Genomic DNA, 18103 nt, shown 5'->3' with positions numbered 1-18103 from the left:
CTACCAGAATTGTGCAAATTAATCACATTCAAAATTCTGCAGTAATATTTTTTATTTTAGTGCAAAAGAATATGATATCAATTGGATAAAGTTACAAAAAAAGTGTCAAACAAAGCTATATGGATGTAAAGAAAGAAACCAATGCTGCACAAGCTGAAAATCAAGCAGTGGGAATGAGAACTGATACATTTGTAGGACTGAAACAATACATATACAAGTGTTTATTACTGTAAATTTCAAAAATAATAATTAGTTTACAATGGTTTAAAATAAACTCCCAAATAGTCGATTACTAAATAAAATACCCCGATTGTTCTTTGTGTTTACGATTGTTTTTTGTCCAGTTTTGTGTGTCTTGTGCATTTGTTTTGCATCCAATTCATTATTCAATTTGTACCTTTTTAAAGTCTATTTTATATGTGCTCGCTTGGGGGTTTTTTTGCTTTCCACTTTGTGGGTGGAGTTTAATCATTGCAGATGTTTTTGCCAAATTCATAAATTGTGATTTTTTAAACGGTGCAACCCATTCCAGTCTCCTCCTAATGTATTTTTCAGTATTTTTGCACCATTTTGCAAAACGTGTGACTTTTGGAGCCGAAAAGTCAAAGCAGGTAGAAAAAAAGGCAATGTTTTATTTTGCATCAAATTAATTAATCGCGTGACATTTTGAAGAATTTGGTGCTAAAAATGGCAACTAATACCAGAAGACAAAAAACGAATGTGGCTTAAAAAAACCCAAAAAACTTAAATGATGAATAGTGGCCCTTGTGCATTAAACTGAAAAATGTATTGACGTCTGTATATGCATTGGAAGTATTAGAATATACACTAAGGCTACATTCCCATGGTCAGTAATCTGCAGCGCTTTGGATGCAGCACATGACCGCTCCGTCCAAAGTGCTGCAGGCTTTTGAACTAAGGTGATTCCGCATGTGTTCATTGAACCGTGTGGAATCACCGTGCCCAATATATTGGACGGGTGATTTTTATCTTGCGGAGACTCGCATGCGTATCACCCGCATGTCCGTCTTGGCAGATGATATGCAGGCGTCGGTGCACGCCTAGTAGAGATGGGATTTCTTGAAATCCCATCTACTATGCTATAACATCTGGACGCTGCAGGTTGGACACTGTTGATGTACGCAGAGTCCAACCCCCAGTGTTTACTAACCGTGAGAACGTACCCTTAGAATATGCAATTACAACATGGTAGGTGATTTAAAAAGTAGAAGAGCTGATGATGAAAGACCTATTTGGGATTGATACTCCATAAATAGGTCTTTCATCATCAAAGATCAGAAAAAAGCTTTCCACTTCAATCTTTGTGTATTTTCAGATACAGACAAGACATGGGTCATTTATCTTGTTTTCTACCACACAGTATGGACTATGGATTTTTATGCTGTCAAAAATGTTGTCACCGTCACCCTCTATGGAAGAGTCTCTGCTGGAGCACTTCTACAGCTTACAATGAAAGCTTTACCAAAAAAGACTTCCATTGTGTTACATTTTCTTTGCTTTACTGTATATAACTGTAGGTTCAATTTGGGTCAGTTTCATAGATGGCATATTTGCACATTTTTTTCATTATTTCGGGTTTTCTGATGCTTGAGAAAAAATAAACAAGAAGGTCTATACATACAGAATTTTGGTTTTGTGTTTTAATCTATTCATTTGCTGACCAACTTTTGGTTTCCACCCTTCATTTTTTACTACCTTTTTCCAAGAGCCATAATTTTTATGCCAAAATAATCATATAAGGTCTGATTTTCTTGTTTGTTTTTTCTGAAAAAGTTGCAGTTTTGAATGACACTATTCAAGGTTCAAAATGCACTGAAATAAAAAAATTAAAAATAGTGATTCAATTATTGCTTTGGGTGGTTCGGTTCAACGGTGTTCATTGTGAGGTACAAATGTCCATACAAAATAAGGCCGGCCTCACACTAGCAAGTTTTACGGACGTATGAGCGCATAAACAACGTCCGTAAAATTCGCATTACACACGGCCCAATGAATCTCTATGGCCCAGCTCCTATCTGCCGTATATTACGCATCCGTAATATACGGTCTTGTACGGCCGTAGAAAATCGCAGCATGCTGCGTTTGCCACCGTATTGCGCAAAAAAATCGCCAATGAAAGTCTATAGGGGCGAGAAAAATATACGGATTCCACACGTACCAGCAGTGTGACTTGCGAGAAATATGCAGCGGTGTTAGTGAAAAGCCGGTAATTCAATTGCCGGCTTTTCATTTCTCCTTCACAAACCCGACATGATATGAGACATAGTTTACATACAGTAAACCATCTCATATCTCCATTTTTTTTGCATATTCCACACTACTAATGTTAGTAGTGTGTATGTGCAAAATTTGGGCGCTGTAGCTGCTAAAATAAAGGGTTAAATGGCGGAAAAAATTTGCGTGGGCTCCAAGGCAATTTTCTCCGCCAGAGTGGTAAAGCCAGTGACTGAGGGCAGATATTAATAGCCTAGAGAGGGTCCATGGTTATTGGCCCCCCTGGCTACAAACATCTGCCCCCAGCCACCCCAGAAAAGGCACATCTGGAAGATGCGCCTATTCTGGCACTTGGCCACTCTCTTCCCACTCCCGTGTAGCGGTGGGATATGGGTGTTATGATGACCTGGTGGTTAGGAGCACTAGGAATGACCTGATGAGCAAACTAGTAATACAGGACAAGCTCTGGGAAGTGGGAGCTCTGCTGACCGCAACCCCTAATCCTATCACAACAACTAGAAATAGCCGTGGAGCGTACCTGACTCTGCCTAGACGCCTCTTCACAGCCTAAGAGCTAACTACCCCTAAAGATAGAAAATTAAGCCTAACTTGCCTCAGAGAAATTCCCCAAAGAAAAAGGCAGCCCCCCACACATATTGACTGTGAGTTAAGATGGAAGTCACAAACACAGGAATGAAACAGGTTTCAGCAAAGGAGGCCAGACTTAACTAAACAGACTTGAGGATAGAAAAGGTATCTTTGCGGTCAGCATAAAACACTACCAAAAAACCACGCAGAGTGTGCAAAAGAGACCCCGCACCGACTCACGGCGTGGAGGTGCCACTCTGCATCCCAGAGCTTCCAGCTAGCAAGGCAAAATCATGATAGCAAGCTGGACAAGAAAACAATGGTAAACAAATAAGCTAACAGGGACTTAGCTTTTGCTGGAGTAGACAGGTCATCTGAAAGATCCAAGAGAGAACTGAACCAGTACTAGGACATTGACAGCTGGCATCAAGTAACGATCTAAGTGGAGTTAAATAGAGCAGCAGCCTAGAACTAAACAAGGTCAGCTGAGGAAGGAACCTCAGAACCAGCAGCTCCACTCACAGCCACCAGAGGGAGTCCATGGACAGAACTCGCCGAAGTACCATTCATAACCACCTGAGGAAGTTCGAGAACAGAATTCACAACAGTACCCCCCCCCCCTTGAGGAGGGGTCACCGAACCCTCACCAGAGCCCCCAGGCCGATCAGGACGAGCCAAATGAAAGGCACAAACAAGATCGGCAGCATGAACATCAGAGGCAACCACCCAGGAATTATCCTCCTGACCATAACCTTTCCACTTGACTAGGTACTGAAGTTTCCGTCTCGAAATACGAGAATCCAAAATCTTCTCCACCACATACTCCAACTCCCCCTCAACCAACACCGGGGCAGGAGGGTCGACGGAGGGAACCATAGGAGCCACATATCTCCGCAATAACGACCTATGGAACACATTATGGATGGCGAAAGAAGCTGGAAGGTCCAAACGAAAAGACACAGGATTAAGAATTTCAGAAATCTTATAAGGACCAATGAAACGTGGCTTAAACTTAGGAGATGAAACCTTCATAAGAACATAACGAGACGACAACCAAACCAAATCCCCAACACGAAGTCGGGGACCAACACAGCAACGGCGGTTAGCGAAACGCTGAGCCTTCTCCTGGGACAATGTCAAATTGTCCACCACATGAGTCCAAATCTGCTGCAACCTGTCCACTACAGAATCCACACCAGGACAGTCCAAAGGCTCAACCTGTCCTGAAGAAAAACGAGGGTGGAAACCAGAATTACAGAAAAAAGGCGAAACCAAAGTGGCCGAGCTGGCCCGATTATTAAGGGCGAACTCAGCCAAAGGCAAGAAGGACACCCAATCATCCTGATCAGCAGAAACAAAGCATCTCAGATATGTCTCCAAAGTCTGATTGGTTCGTTCAGTTTGGCCATTTGTCTGAGGATGGAAAGCTAAAGAAAAAGACAAATCAATGCCCATCTTAGCACAAAAGGACCGCCAAAACCTCGAAACAAACTGGGAACCTCTGTCCGACACGATGTTCTCCGGAATGCCATGTAAATGAACCACGTGCTGGAAAAATAATGGAACCAAATCAGAGGAGGAAGGCAATTTAGGCAAAGGTACCAAATGGACCATCTTAGAGAAGCGATCACAAACCACCCAGATAACCGACATCCTTTGAGAGACATTGAGATCTGAAATAAAATCCATGGAAATACGCGTCCAGGGCCTTTTCGGGACCGGCAAGGGCAAAAGCAACCCACTGGCACGAGAACAGCAGGGCTTAGCCTGAGCACAAGTCCCACAGGACTGCACAAAAGAACGCACATCCCGTGACAAGGAAGGCCACCAAAAGGATCTAGCCACCAAATCCCTGGTACCAAAGATTCCAGGATGACCAGCCAACACCGAACAATGAACCTCAGAGATAACTCTACTAGTCCATTTATCAGGGACAAACAGTTTCTCCGCTGGGCAACGGTCAGGTCTATCAGCCTGAAACTCCTGCAGCACCCGCCGCAAATCAGGGGAGATGGCAGACAAAATTACCCCCTCTTTGAGAATACCAGCCGACTCAGGAACTCCCGGAGAATCAGGCACAAAACTCCTTGAAAGGGCATCAGCCTTCACATTCTTAGAACCCGGAAGGTACGAAACCACAAAATCGAAGCGGGAGAAAAACAGAGACCATCGAGCCTGTCTAGGATTTAACCGCTTGGCAGACTCGAGATAAGTCAGATTCTTGTGATCTGTCAAGACCACCACGCGATGTTTGGCTCCTTCAAGCCAATGTCGCCACTCCTCGAACGCCCACTTCATAGCCAACAACTCTCGATTGCCCACATCATAATTGCGCTCAGCAGGTGAAAACTTTCATCACCGAGCCATCAGAACTTCTCTGAGATAGAACAGCCCCTGCTCCAATCTCAGGAGCATCCACCTCAACCTGAAACGGGAGCGAAACATCTGGCTGACACAACACAGGGGCAGAAGAAAAACGACGCTTCAACTCCTGAAAAGCCTCAATGGCTGCAGAGGACCAATTGACCACATCCGCACCTTTCTTGGTTAAATCAGTCAATGGTTTAACAACACTAGAAAAATTAGCGATGAAGCGACGGTAAAAATTAGCAAAGCCCAGGAATTTCTGAAGGCTCTTCACAGAAGTAGGCTGAGTCCAATCATAAATGGCCTGAACTTTAACAGGATCCATCTCGATAGTAGAAGGGGAAAAAATTAAGCCCAAAAATGAAACCTTCTGAACTCCAAAGAGACATTTAGACCCCTTCACAAACAAGGAATTAGCACGAAGGACCTGGAACACCATTCTGACCTGCTTCACATGAGACTCCCAATCGTCCGAAAAGACCAAAATATCATCCAAATATACAATCATGAATCTATCCAGGTACTTTCGGAATATGTCATGCATAAAGGACTGAAACACAGATGGAGAATTAGAAAGCCCGAATGGCATCACCAGGTACTCAAAATGGCCCTCGGGCGTATTAAATGCTGTCTTCCATTCGTCACCCTGTTTAATACGCAAAAGATTATACGCCCCTCGAAGATCTATCTTGGTGAACCAGCTAGCCCCCTTAATCCGAGCAAACAAATCAGACAGTAGCGGCAAGGGGTACTGAAATTTGACGGTGATTTTATTGAGAAGGCGGTAATCTATACAAGGTCTCAGAGAACCATCCTTCTTGGCCACAAAAAAGAACCCTGCTCCCAACGGTGACGACGACGGGCGAATATGCCCTTTCTCCAAGGACTCCTTTACATAACTCCGCATAGCGGCGTGTTCTGGCACAGATAAATTGAACAGTCGGCCCTTTGGAAACTTACTACCAGGAATCAAATTAATAGCACAATCACAATCCCTATGAGGAGGTAGGGCACTGGATTTGGGCTCATCAAATACATCCCGGTAATCTGACAAGAACTCGGGGACTTCAGACGGATGGGAAGACGAAATTGACAACAATGGGACATCCCCATGTACCCCTTGACAACCCCAACTGGATACAGACATTGATTTCCAATCCAATACTGGATTATGGACCTGTAGCCATGGCAAACCCAAAACGACCACATCATGCAGATTATGCAACACCAAAAAGCGAATATCCTCCTGATGTGCAGGAGCCATGCACATGGTCAATTGAGTCCAGTACTGAGGCTTATTCTTGGCCAAAGGCGTAGCATCAATTCCTCTCAATGGAATAGGATACTGTAAGGGCTCCAAGAAAAAACCACAGCGCCTGGCAAACTCCAAGTCCATCAAATTCAGGGCAGCGCCTGAATCCACAAATGCCATAACAGAATAGGACGACAAAGAGCAAATCAGAGTAATGGACAAAAGAAATTTTGGCTGTACCGTACCAATGGTGGCAGACCTAGCGAACCGCTTAGTGCGTTTAGGACAATCAGAGATAGCAAGAGTGGAGTCACCACAGTAAAAACACAGCCCATTCTGACGTCTGTATTCCTGCCGTTCAGCTCTGGTCAAGGTCCTATCACATTGCATAGGCTCAGGCCTCTGCTCAGAAGATACCGCCAAATGGTGCACAGTTTTGCGCTCACGTAAGCGTCGATCGATCTGAATGGCCAAGGACATAGACTCATTCAGACCAGCAGGCGTGGGGAATCCCACCATAACATCCTTAAGGGCTTCAGAAAGACCCTTTCTGAAAATTGCCACCAGGGCACACTCATTCCACTGAGTAAGCACAGACCACTTTCTAAACTTCTGACAATATACCTCCGCTTCATCCTGACCCTGACACAAAGCCAGCAAGATTTTCTCTGCCTGATCCACTGAATCTGGTTCATCATAAAGCAACCCAAGCGCCAGAAAAAACGCATCTACATTACGCAATGCAGGATCTCCTGGCGCAAGGGAAAATGCCCAGTCTTGAGGGTCACCACGCAGCAAAGAAATAATGATTTTTACTTGCTGAATGGGGTCACCAGAGGAGCGGGGTTTCAAAGCAAAAAACAGTCTACAATTATTTTTGAAATTCAGGAACTTAGATCTATCCCCAGAAAACAAATCAGGAATTGGAATTCTGGGTTCTAACATCGGGTTCTGAACTACATAATCTTGAATGCCTTGTACCCTTGCAGTGAGTTGATCCACACAAGAGGACAGACCTTGAATGTCCATATCTATACCTGTGTCCTGAACCACCCAGAGATTTAGGGGAAAAGAAAAACAAAACACACTGCAGAGGAAAAAAAAAAAAGGTCTCAGAACTTCTCTTATCCCTCTATTGAGATGCATTAACACTTTACGGGCCAGCTGTACTGTTATGATGACCTGGTGGTTAGGAGCACTAGGAATGACCTGATGAGCAAACTAGTAATACAGGACAAGCTCTGGGAAGTGGGAGCTCTGCTGACCGCAACCCCTAATCCTATCACAACAACTAGAAATAGCCGTGGAGCGTACCTGACTCTGCCTAGACGCCTCTTCACAGCATAAGAGCTAACTACCCCTAAAGATAGAAAATTAAGCCTAACTTGCCTCAGAGAAATTCCCCAAAGAAAAAAAAGGCAGCCCCCCACACATATTGACTGTGAGTTAAGATGGAAGTCACAAACACAGGAATGAAACAGGTTTCAGCAAAGGAGGCCAGACTTAACTAAACAGACTTGAGGATAGAAAAGGTATCTTTGCGGTCAGCATAAAACACTACCAAAAAACCACGCAGAGTGTGCAAAAGAGACCCCGCACCGACTCACGGCGTGGAGGTGCCACTCTGCATCCCAGAGCTTCCAGCTAGCAAGGCAAAATCATGATAGCAAGCTGGACAAGAAAACAATGGTAAACAAATAAGCTAACAGGGACTTAGCTTTTGCTGGAGTAGACAGGTCATCTGAAAGATCTAAGAGAGAACTGAACAAGTACTAGGACATTGACAGCTGGCATCAATTAACGATCTAAGTGGAGTTAAATAGAGCAGCAGCCTAGAACTAAACGAGGTCAGCTGATGAAGGAACCTCAGAACCAGCAGCTCCACTCACAGCCACCAGAGGGAGTCCATGGACAGAACTCGCCGAAGTACCATTCATAACCACCGGAGGGAGTTCGAGAACAGAATTCACAACATATGGGGTAATGAAGGGTTAATGTCACCTTGCTATTGTAAGGTGACATTAAGCCAGATTAATAATGTAGAGGCGTCAATTATGTCACCTATCCATTATTAATCCAATTGTATGAAAGGGTTAAAAAACACACACACAGATTATTAAAAATTATTTTAATGAAATAAACACACAGGTTGTTTTAATATTTTATTGCTCTCTCAATCCACCTGAAGATCCTCGCTTGGCAAAATAATAAACAAACAATATACATACCTTCTGATGAACTGTCACGTCCCATGAAGTAAATCCATCTGAAGGGGTTTAATCAATTTACAGGCAGGAGCTGTGCTAAAGCACTCGCTCGTACCTGTAAACCCCGGGTGCTGAAAGGAAAGCTGGATGATCTGTACTTACATTGAGTCGCGGTGAGGCGCCCTCTGCAGGATGAACTCACATGAACTCGAGCGTGGAAACTTTTCCAAGGCTGCAGTTCATGAGAACATCCAGCAGAGGACGCCTCACCGTGACTCAACGTAAGTACAGATCACCCAGCTTTCCTTTCAGCACCCGGGGTTTACAGGCACAAGCGAGTGCTTTAGCACAGCTCCTGTGTTATGACCCCAATGGCGAGGGTCTCAGAGGAACAAGTAAGTCTGCGACGTACAAAAATCCAGCTCATAGGGCAGTGGTAACTGGGTTGACCATATAACTACTCCTAACGCCAACACTAGAAGTAGCCGGGGAACATGCCTACGTTGGTCGCTAGATGTCTCGCGCCAGCCGGAGGACTAACTACCCCTAGAAGAGGAAAACAAAGACCTCTCTTGCCTCCAGAGAATAGACCCCAAAAGTCGGATACAAGCCCCCCACAAATAATAACGGTGAGGTAAGAGGAAATGACAAACACAGAGATGAACTAGGTTTAGCAAAGAGAGGCCCACTTACTAATAGCAGAATGTAGTAAGATAACTTATATGGTCAACAAAAACCCTAACAAAATTCCACACTGGAGATACAAGAACCCCCGAACCGTCTAACGGCCCGGGGGGAGAACTCCAGCCTCCCTAGAGCTTCCAGCAAGGTTAGGATACAGATTTATGTACAAGCTGGACAAAAATGCAAACAAAAACAAATAGCAAAAAGCAAGAAAGCAGACTTAGCTTAATTTAGCAGGAACCAGGATCAGAAGACAAGAGCACAACAGATTAGCTCTGATTACAACGTTGCCAGGCATTGAACTGAAGGTCCAGGGAGCTTATATAGCAACACCCCTGACCTAACGACCCAGGTGAGCATACAAGGGATGAATGACATACCCAGAGTAAAATCACTAGTAACCACTAGAGGGAGCCAAAAGGTAAATTCACAACAGTACCCCCCCCTTAGTGAGGGGTCACCGAACCCTCACCAAGACCACCAGGGCGATCAGGATGAGCGGCGTGAAAGGCACGAACTAAATCGGCCGCATGCACATCAGAGGCGACCACCCAGGAATTATCCTCCTGACCATAGCCCTTCCACTTGACCAGGTACTGAAGCCTCCGCCTGGAGAGACGAGAATCTAAGATCTTCTCCACCACGTACTCCAACTCGCCCTCAACCAACACCGGAGCAGGAGGCTCAGCAGAAGGAACCACAGGCACAACGTACCGCCGCAACAAGGACCTATGAAATACGTTGTGAATGGCAAACGACACCGGAAGATCCAGGCGAAAGGATACAGGATTAATGATTTCCAATATCTTGTAAGGACCAATGAAGCGAGGCTTAAATTTGGGAGAGGAGACCTTCATAGGAACAAATCGAGAAGACAGCCATACCAAATCCCCAACGCGAAGTCGGGGACCCACACCGCGGCGGCGGTTGGCAAAACGCTGAGCCTTCTCCTGTGACAACTTCAAGTTGTCCACCACATGACTCCAGATCCGCTGCAACCTATCCACCACGGAATCCACCCCAGGACAGTCAGAAGGCTCCACATGTCCCGAGGAAAAACGAGGATGGAAACCAGAGTTGCAGAAAAATGGCGAAACCAAGGTGGCGGAACTAGCCCGATTATTAAGGGCAAATTCAGCCAACGGCAAGAAGGTCACCCAATCATCCTGATCAGAAGAGACAAAACACCTCAAATAAGCCTCCAGAGTCTGATTAGTTCGCTCCGTTTGTCCGTTAGTCTGGGGATGGAAAACGGACGAAAACGACAAATCAATGCCCATCCTACCACAAAAGGATCGCCAGAACCTGGAAACAAACTGGGATCCTCTGTCCGACACAATATTCTCAGGAATGCCGTGCAAACGAACCACGTTCTGGAAGAACACAGGAACCAGATCAGAAGAGGAAGGCAGCTTAGGCAAAGGAACCAGATGGACCATCTTGGAGAAACGATCACATATCACCCAGATGACAGACATGCCCTGAGACACCGGAAGATCCGAAATGAAATCCATAGAGATGTGTGTCCAAGGTCTCTTCGGGACAGGCAAGGGCAAGAGCAACCCGCTGGCACGAGAGCAACAAGGCTTAGCTCGGGCACAAGTACCACAGGACTGCACAAATGACCGCACATCCCTTGACAAGGAAGGCCACCAAAAGGACCTGGCCACCAGATCTCTGGTGCCAAAAATTCCCGGGTGCCCTGCCAACACCGAGGAATGAACCTCGGAAATGACTCTGCTGGTCCATCTAGCAGGCACAAACAATCTGTCAGGTGGACAAGAGTCAGGCCTACCAGCCTGAAATCTCTGCAACACACGTCGCAGATCTGGAGAAATAGCAGACACGATAACTCCTTCCTTAAGAATACCCACAGGTTCAGCGACTCCAGGAGCATCAGGCACAAAGCTCCTAGACAGAGCATCGGCCTTCACATTCTTAGAACCTGGTAAATACGAGACCACAAAGTCAAAACGGGAGAAAAACAATGACCAGCGGGCCTGTCTAGGATTCAGGCGTTTAGCAGACTCGAGATACATCAGATTTTTGTGATCAGTCAAGACCACCACACGATGCTTAGCACCCTCGAGCCAATGACGCCACTCCTCAAATGCCCACTTCATGGCCAACAACTCCCGATTGCCCACATCATAATTTCGCTCTGCCGGCGAAAACTTCCTAGAGAAAAAGGCACAAGGCCTCATAGTAGAGCAACCAGGGCCTCTCTGCGACAAAACGGCCCCTGCCCCAATCTCCGAAGCATCCACCTCAACCTGAAAGGGAAGTGAGACGTCAGGCTGGCACAAAACAGGCGCCGAAGTAAATCGGCGTTTCAACTCCTGGAAAGCCTCCACGGCAGCAGGAGCCCAGTTAGCTACATCAGAGCCTTTCTTGGTCATATCCGTCAGCGGTTTAACAACGCTAGAGAAATTTGCGATAAAACGACGGTAGAAGTTAGCAAAACCCAAGAACTTCTGAAGACTCTTAACTGACGAGGGTTGAGTCCAATCATGAATAGCTCGGACCTTGACTGGATCCATCTCCACAGCAGAAGGGGTAAAAATGAACCCCAAAAAGGGAACCTTCTGTACACCAAAGAGACACTTTGAGCCTTTTACAAACAAAGAATTTTCACGCAGAATCTCAAAAACCATCCTGACCTGCTCCATATGCGAGTCCCAATCATCAGAAAAAACCAGAATATCATCCAGATAAACAATCAAAAATTTATCCAGATACTTCCGGAAAATGTCATGCATGAAGGACTGAAAAACTGAAGGGGCATTAGAGAGCCCAAATGGCATCACCAAGTACTCAAAATGACCTTCGGGCGTATTGAATGCGGTTTTCCATTCATCGCCCTGCCTAATGCGCACAAGGTTGTACGCACCACGAAGGTCTATCTTGGTGAACCACTTGGCACCTTTAATCCGGGCAAACAAATCTGACAACAGCGGCAAAGGATACTGAAATTTGACTGTGATCTTATTTAAAAGCCGATAGTCAATACAAGGCCTCAAAGATCCGTCCTTTTTGGCCACAAAAAAGAATCCCGCACCAAGAGGGGAAGAAGAAGGACGGATATGCCCCTTCTCAAGAGACTCCTTGATATATGAATGCATCGCGGTATGTTCAGGTACCGACAGATTAAACAGTCTCCCCTTAGGAAACTTACTGCCAGGAATCAAATCTATTGCACAGTCACATTCCCTATGAGGAGGCAGTGCACTGGACTTAGACTCGCTGAAGACATCCTGATAATCAGACAAATACGCCGGAACTTCCGAAGGCGTAGAAGAAGCAATAGACAAGGGCAGGGAATCTCCATGAATTCCATGGCAGCCCCAACTTGACACTGACATAGCCTTCCAGTCCAAGACTGGATTATGGGTCTGTAACCATGGCAAACCCAAAACAACCAAATCATGCATTTTATGCAGAACAAGAAAACGTATTACCTCCCGATGTTCGGGAGTCATGCACATGGTAACCTGTGTCCAAAACTGCGGTTTATTTTTTGCCAATGGCGTAGAATCAATACCCCTAAGAGGGATAGGATTTTCCAATGGCTCAAGAACAAATCCGCAGCGCTTGGCAAATGACAGATCCATAAGGCTCAGGGCAGCACCTGAGTCCACAAACGCCATGACAGGATACGATGACAGTGAGCAAATCAAAGTTACAGATAGAATAAACTTAGGTTGCAAATTACCAATGGCGACCGGACTAACAACCTTAGTAAGACGTTTAGAGCATGCTGAGATAACATGTGTAGAATCACCACAGTAGTAACACAAGCCATTCTGGCGTCTATGAATTTTCCGCTCATTTCTAGTCAGGATTCTATCACATTGCATTAAATCAGGTGCCTGTTCAGACAACACCATGAGGGAATTTGCGGTCTTGCGCTCCCGCAACCGCCGGTCGATTTGAATAGCCAGGGCCATAGAATCATTCAGACCTGTGGGAATGGGAAAACCCACCATCACATTCTTAATGGCTTCAGAAAGGCCATTTCTAAAATTTGCAGCCAATGCACACTCGTTCCACTGGGTCAGCACGGACCATTTCCGAAATTTTTGGCAATACACTTCAGCCTCGTCCTGGCCCTGAGACATCGCCAGCAAGGCTTTTTCTGCCTGAATCTCAAGATTGGGTTCCTCATAAAGCAAACCAAGCGCCAGAAAAAACGCATCAATGTCAGCCAATGCCGGATCTCCTGGCGCCAGCGAGAAAGCCCAATCCTGAGGGTCGCCCCGTAAAAAAGAAATAACAATTTTTACTTGCTGAGTGGAGTCTCCAGATGAACAGGGTTTCAGGGACAAAAACAATTTACAATTATTCCTGAAATTTCTAAATTTAAATCGGTCTCCGGAAAACGGTTCAGGAATCGGTATCTTAGGTTCTGACACAGGATTTCTGATAACATACTCTTGTATGCCCTGCACACGAGCCGCAAGCTGATCCACACTTGTAATCAAGGTCTGGACATTCATGTCTGCAGCAAACACAAGCCACTCAGGGGTAAAGGGGAAAAGAAAAAAAAAAATGAGAGAGAGAAAAAAAAACTCAGAACTTTCTTTCTTATAATCCCGCTTCTGCAATGCATTTAACATTTAATATGGGCCTGGCAAACTGTTATGACCCCAATGGCGAGGGTCTCAGAGGAACAAATAAGTCTGCGACGTACAAAAATCCAGCTCATAGGGCAGTGGTAACTGGGTTGACCATATAACTACTCCTAACGCCAACACTAGAAGTAGCCGGGGAACATGCCTACGTTGGTCGCTAGATGTCTCGCGCCAGCCGGAGGACTAACTACCCCTAGAAGAGGAAAACAAAGACCTCTCTTGCCTCCAGAGAATAGACCCCAAAAGTCGGATACAAGCCCCCCACAAATAATAACGGTGAGGTAAGAGGAAATGACAAACACAGAGATGAACTAGGTTTAGCAAAGAGAGGCCCACTTACTAATAGCAGAATGTAGTAAGATAACTTATATGGTCAACAAAAACCCTAACAAAATTCCACACTGGAGATACAAGAACCCCCGAACCGTCTAACGGCCCGGGGGGAGAACTCCAGCCTCCCTAGAGCTTCCAGCAAGGTTAGGATACAGATTATGTACAAGCTGGACAAAAATGCAAACAAAAACAAATAGCAAAAAGCAAGAAAGCAGACTTAGCTTAATTTAGCAGGAACCAGGATCAGAAGACAAGAGCACAACCGATTAGCTCTGATTACAACGTTGCCAGGCATTGAACTGAAGGTCCAGGGAGCTTATATAGCAACACCCCTGACCTAACGACCCAGGTGAGCATACAAGGGATGAATGACATACCCAGAGTAAAATCACTAGTAACCACTAGAGGGAGCCAAAAGGTAAATTCACAACACTCCTGCCTGTAAATTGATTAAACCCCTTAAGATGGATTTACTTCGTGAGACGTGACAGTTCATCAGAAGGTATTTATATTGTTGGTTTATTATTTTGCCAAGCGAGGGTCTTCAGGTGGATTGAGAGAGCAATAAAATATTAAAACAACCTGTGTGTTTATTTCATTAAATTAATTTTTAATAATGTGTGTGTGTGTGTTTTTTAACCCTTTCATACAATTGGATTAATAATGGATAGGTGACATAATTGACGCCTCTCCATTATTAATCTGGCTTAATGTCACCTTACAATAGCAAGGTGACATTAACCCTTCATTACCCCATATCCCACCGCTACACGGGAGTGGGAAGAGAGTGGCCAAGTGCAAGAAAAGGCGCATCTTCCAGATGTGCCTTTTCTGGGGTGGCTGGGGGCAGATGTTTGTAGCCAGGGGGGGGGCCAATAACCATGGACCCTCTCTAGGCTATTAATATCTGCCCTCAGTCACTGACTTTACCACTCTGGCGGAGAAAATTGCGCGGGAGCCCACGCCAATTTTTTCCGCCATTTAACCCTTTACTTTAGCAGCTACAGCACCCAAATTTTGCACATACACCCTACTAACATTAGTAGTGTGGAATATGCAAAAAAAAGGGGATATGAGATGGTTTACTGTATGTAAACCATGTCTCATATCCTGTCGGGTTTGGGAAGGAGAAATGAAAAGCCGGCAATTGAATTACCGGCTTTCACTAACACCGCTGCGTATTTCTCGCAAGTCACACTGCTGGTCCGTGTGGAATCCGTATTTTTCTTGCACCCGTAGGCCGGCCTCACACTCAGCATATAAAAATACGGTCCGTTTTTTACGGCCGTAATACGCAGAAAAGTCCCCAAAATAGTGGTCCGTATGTCATCCGTAGGCAGGGTGTGTCAGCGTATTTTGCGCACGGCATCCTCCGTATGTAATCCGTATGGCATCCGTACTGCGAGATTTTCTCGCAGGCTTGCAAAACCGACATCTAATGGATTTATGTGCTCAAATGTTCGGTGAAACATATATACAGTATATATATATATATATACATATATATATATGTCATTGAGACACATATATATATTTATATATTCTGTATTTATATTTAATTCAGCGCGATATATGTGAAAAGCCTTTAATTCAATTGCCGGCTTTTCATTTCTCCTTCCCAAACTTGACAGGATATGAGACATGGTTTACATACAGTAAACCATCTCATATCCCCTTTTTTTTGCATATTCCACACTACTAATGTTAGTAGTGTGTATGTGCAAAATTTGGGCACTGTAGCTTGTAAAATAAAGGGTTAAATCGCGGAAAAAATTGGCGTGGGCTCCCGCGCAATTTTCTCCACCAGAGTGGTAAAGCCAGTGACTGAGGGCAGATATTAATAGCCTAGAGAGGGTTCATGGTTATTGGCCCCCCCTGGCTACAAACATCTGCCCCCAGCCACCCCAGAAAAGGCACATCTGGAAGATGCGCCTATTCTGGCACTTGGCCACTCTCCTGCCACTCCCGTGTAGCGGTGGGATATGGGGTAATGAAGGGTTAATGTCACCTTGCTATTGTAAGGTGACATTAAGCCAGATTAATAATGGCGAGGCGTCAATTATGACAGCTATCCATTATTAATCCAATTGTATGAAAGGGTTAAAAAACACACACACACATTATTAAAAATGATTTTAATGAAATAAACACACAGGTTGTTTTAGTATTTTATTGCTCTCTCAATCCACCTGAAGACCCTCGCTTGGCAAAATAATAAACAAACAATATACATACCTTCTGATGACCTGTCAGGTCCCACGAAGTAAATCCATCTGAAGGGGTTAAATCATTTTACAGGCAGGAGCTGCGCTAAAGCACTTGTTCGTGCCTGTAATCCCCCGGGTACTGAAAGGAAAGCAGGATGATCTGTACTTACATTGAGTCGCGGTGAGGTGCCCTCTGCTGGATGTCCTCATGAACTGGAGCCTTGGAAAAGTTCCCATGCTCGAGTTCATATGAGTTCATCCACCAGAGGGCGCCTCACCGCGACTCAATGTAAGTACAGATCACTCTGCTTTCCTTCATTCCCCCGGGGTGTACAGGCACGAGCGAGTGCTTTAGCGCAGCTCCTTGTTAATTATTTTGCCAAGCGAGAGTCTTCAGGTGGATTGAGAGAGCAATAAAATACTAAAACAACCTGTTTGTTTATTTCATTAAAATACTTTTTAATAATGTGTGTGTGTGTGTGTGTGTTTTTTAACCCTTTCATACAATTCTATTAATATAGGCTAGGTGTCATAATTGACGCCTCTCCATTATTAATCTGGCTTAATGTCACCTTACAATAGCAAGGTGGCATTAACCCTTCATTACCCCATATCCCACAGCTACACGGGAGTGGGAAGAGAGTGGCCAAGTGCCAGAAAAGGCGCATCTTCCAGATGTGCCTTTTCTGGGGTGGCTGGAGGCAGATGTTTGTAGCCAGGGGGGGCCAATAACCATGGACCCTCTCTAGGCTATTAATATCTGCCCTCAGTCACTGGCTTTACCACTCTGGCGGAGAAAATTGCGCGGGAGCCCACGCCAATTTTTTCTGCCATTTAACCCTTTATTTTAGCAGCTACAGCACCCAAATTTTGCACATACACACTACTAACATTAGTAGTATGGAATATGCAAAAAAAATGGGGATATGAGATGGTTTACTGTATGTAAACCATGTCTCATATCCTGTCGGGTTTGGGAAGGAGAAATGAAAAGCCGGCAATTGAATTACCCGCTTTTCACTAACACCGCTGCGTATTTCTCGCAAGTCACACTGCTGGTCCGTGTGGAATCCGTATTTTTCTCGCCCCCATAGACTTTCATTGGCGATTTTTTTGCGCAATACGGTGACAAACGCAGCATGCTGCGATTTTCTATGGCCGTACAAGACCGTATATTACGGATGCGTAATATACGGCAGATAGGAGCTGGGCCATAGAGAATCATTGGGCCGTGTGTAATGCGAATTTTACGGACGTAGTTTATGCGCTCATACGTCCGTAAAACTCGCTAGTGTGAGGCCGGCCTAAAAGGGAGGTTCTTCAAGTAAAAAAATACATTTCTGAAGATTCTATTTATTCTGTCATTATGAGATTCACCATTTGATTTAATCAATTTTATGTTTTGATATTAGGACTTTAACAGACGTGGCAGTACCAAATAAGCTATTTTTTTACTATTATATTATTAGTGAGGGAAAGGGGGTGTGATTTAATTTTCTGAATATTTTTATATTTTCATGTTTTTATTAAATTTTTAAATTTTTTTACTTGATTTTTTAGTCGTTGTTGGGAACTTGAACATGTGACAAAAAAACATTC

Source organism: Ranitomeya variabilis, chromosome 3 (assembly GCF_051348905.1).
Source record: "Ranitomeya variabilis isolate aRanVar5 chromosome 3, aRanVar5.hap1, whole genome shotgun sequence".
Classification (NCBI taxonomy): Eukaryota; Metazoa; Chordata; class Amphibia; order Anura; family Dendrobatidae; genus Ranitomeya; species Ranitomeya variabilis.
This window is presented reverse-complemented; position numbering follows the sequence as displayed.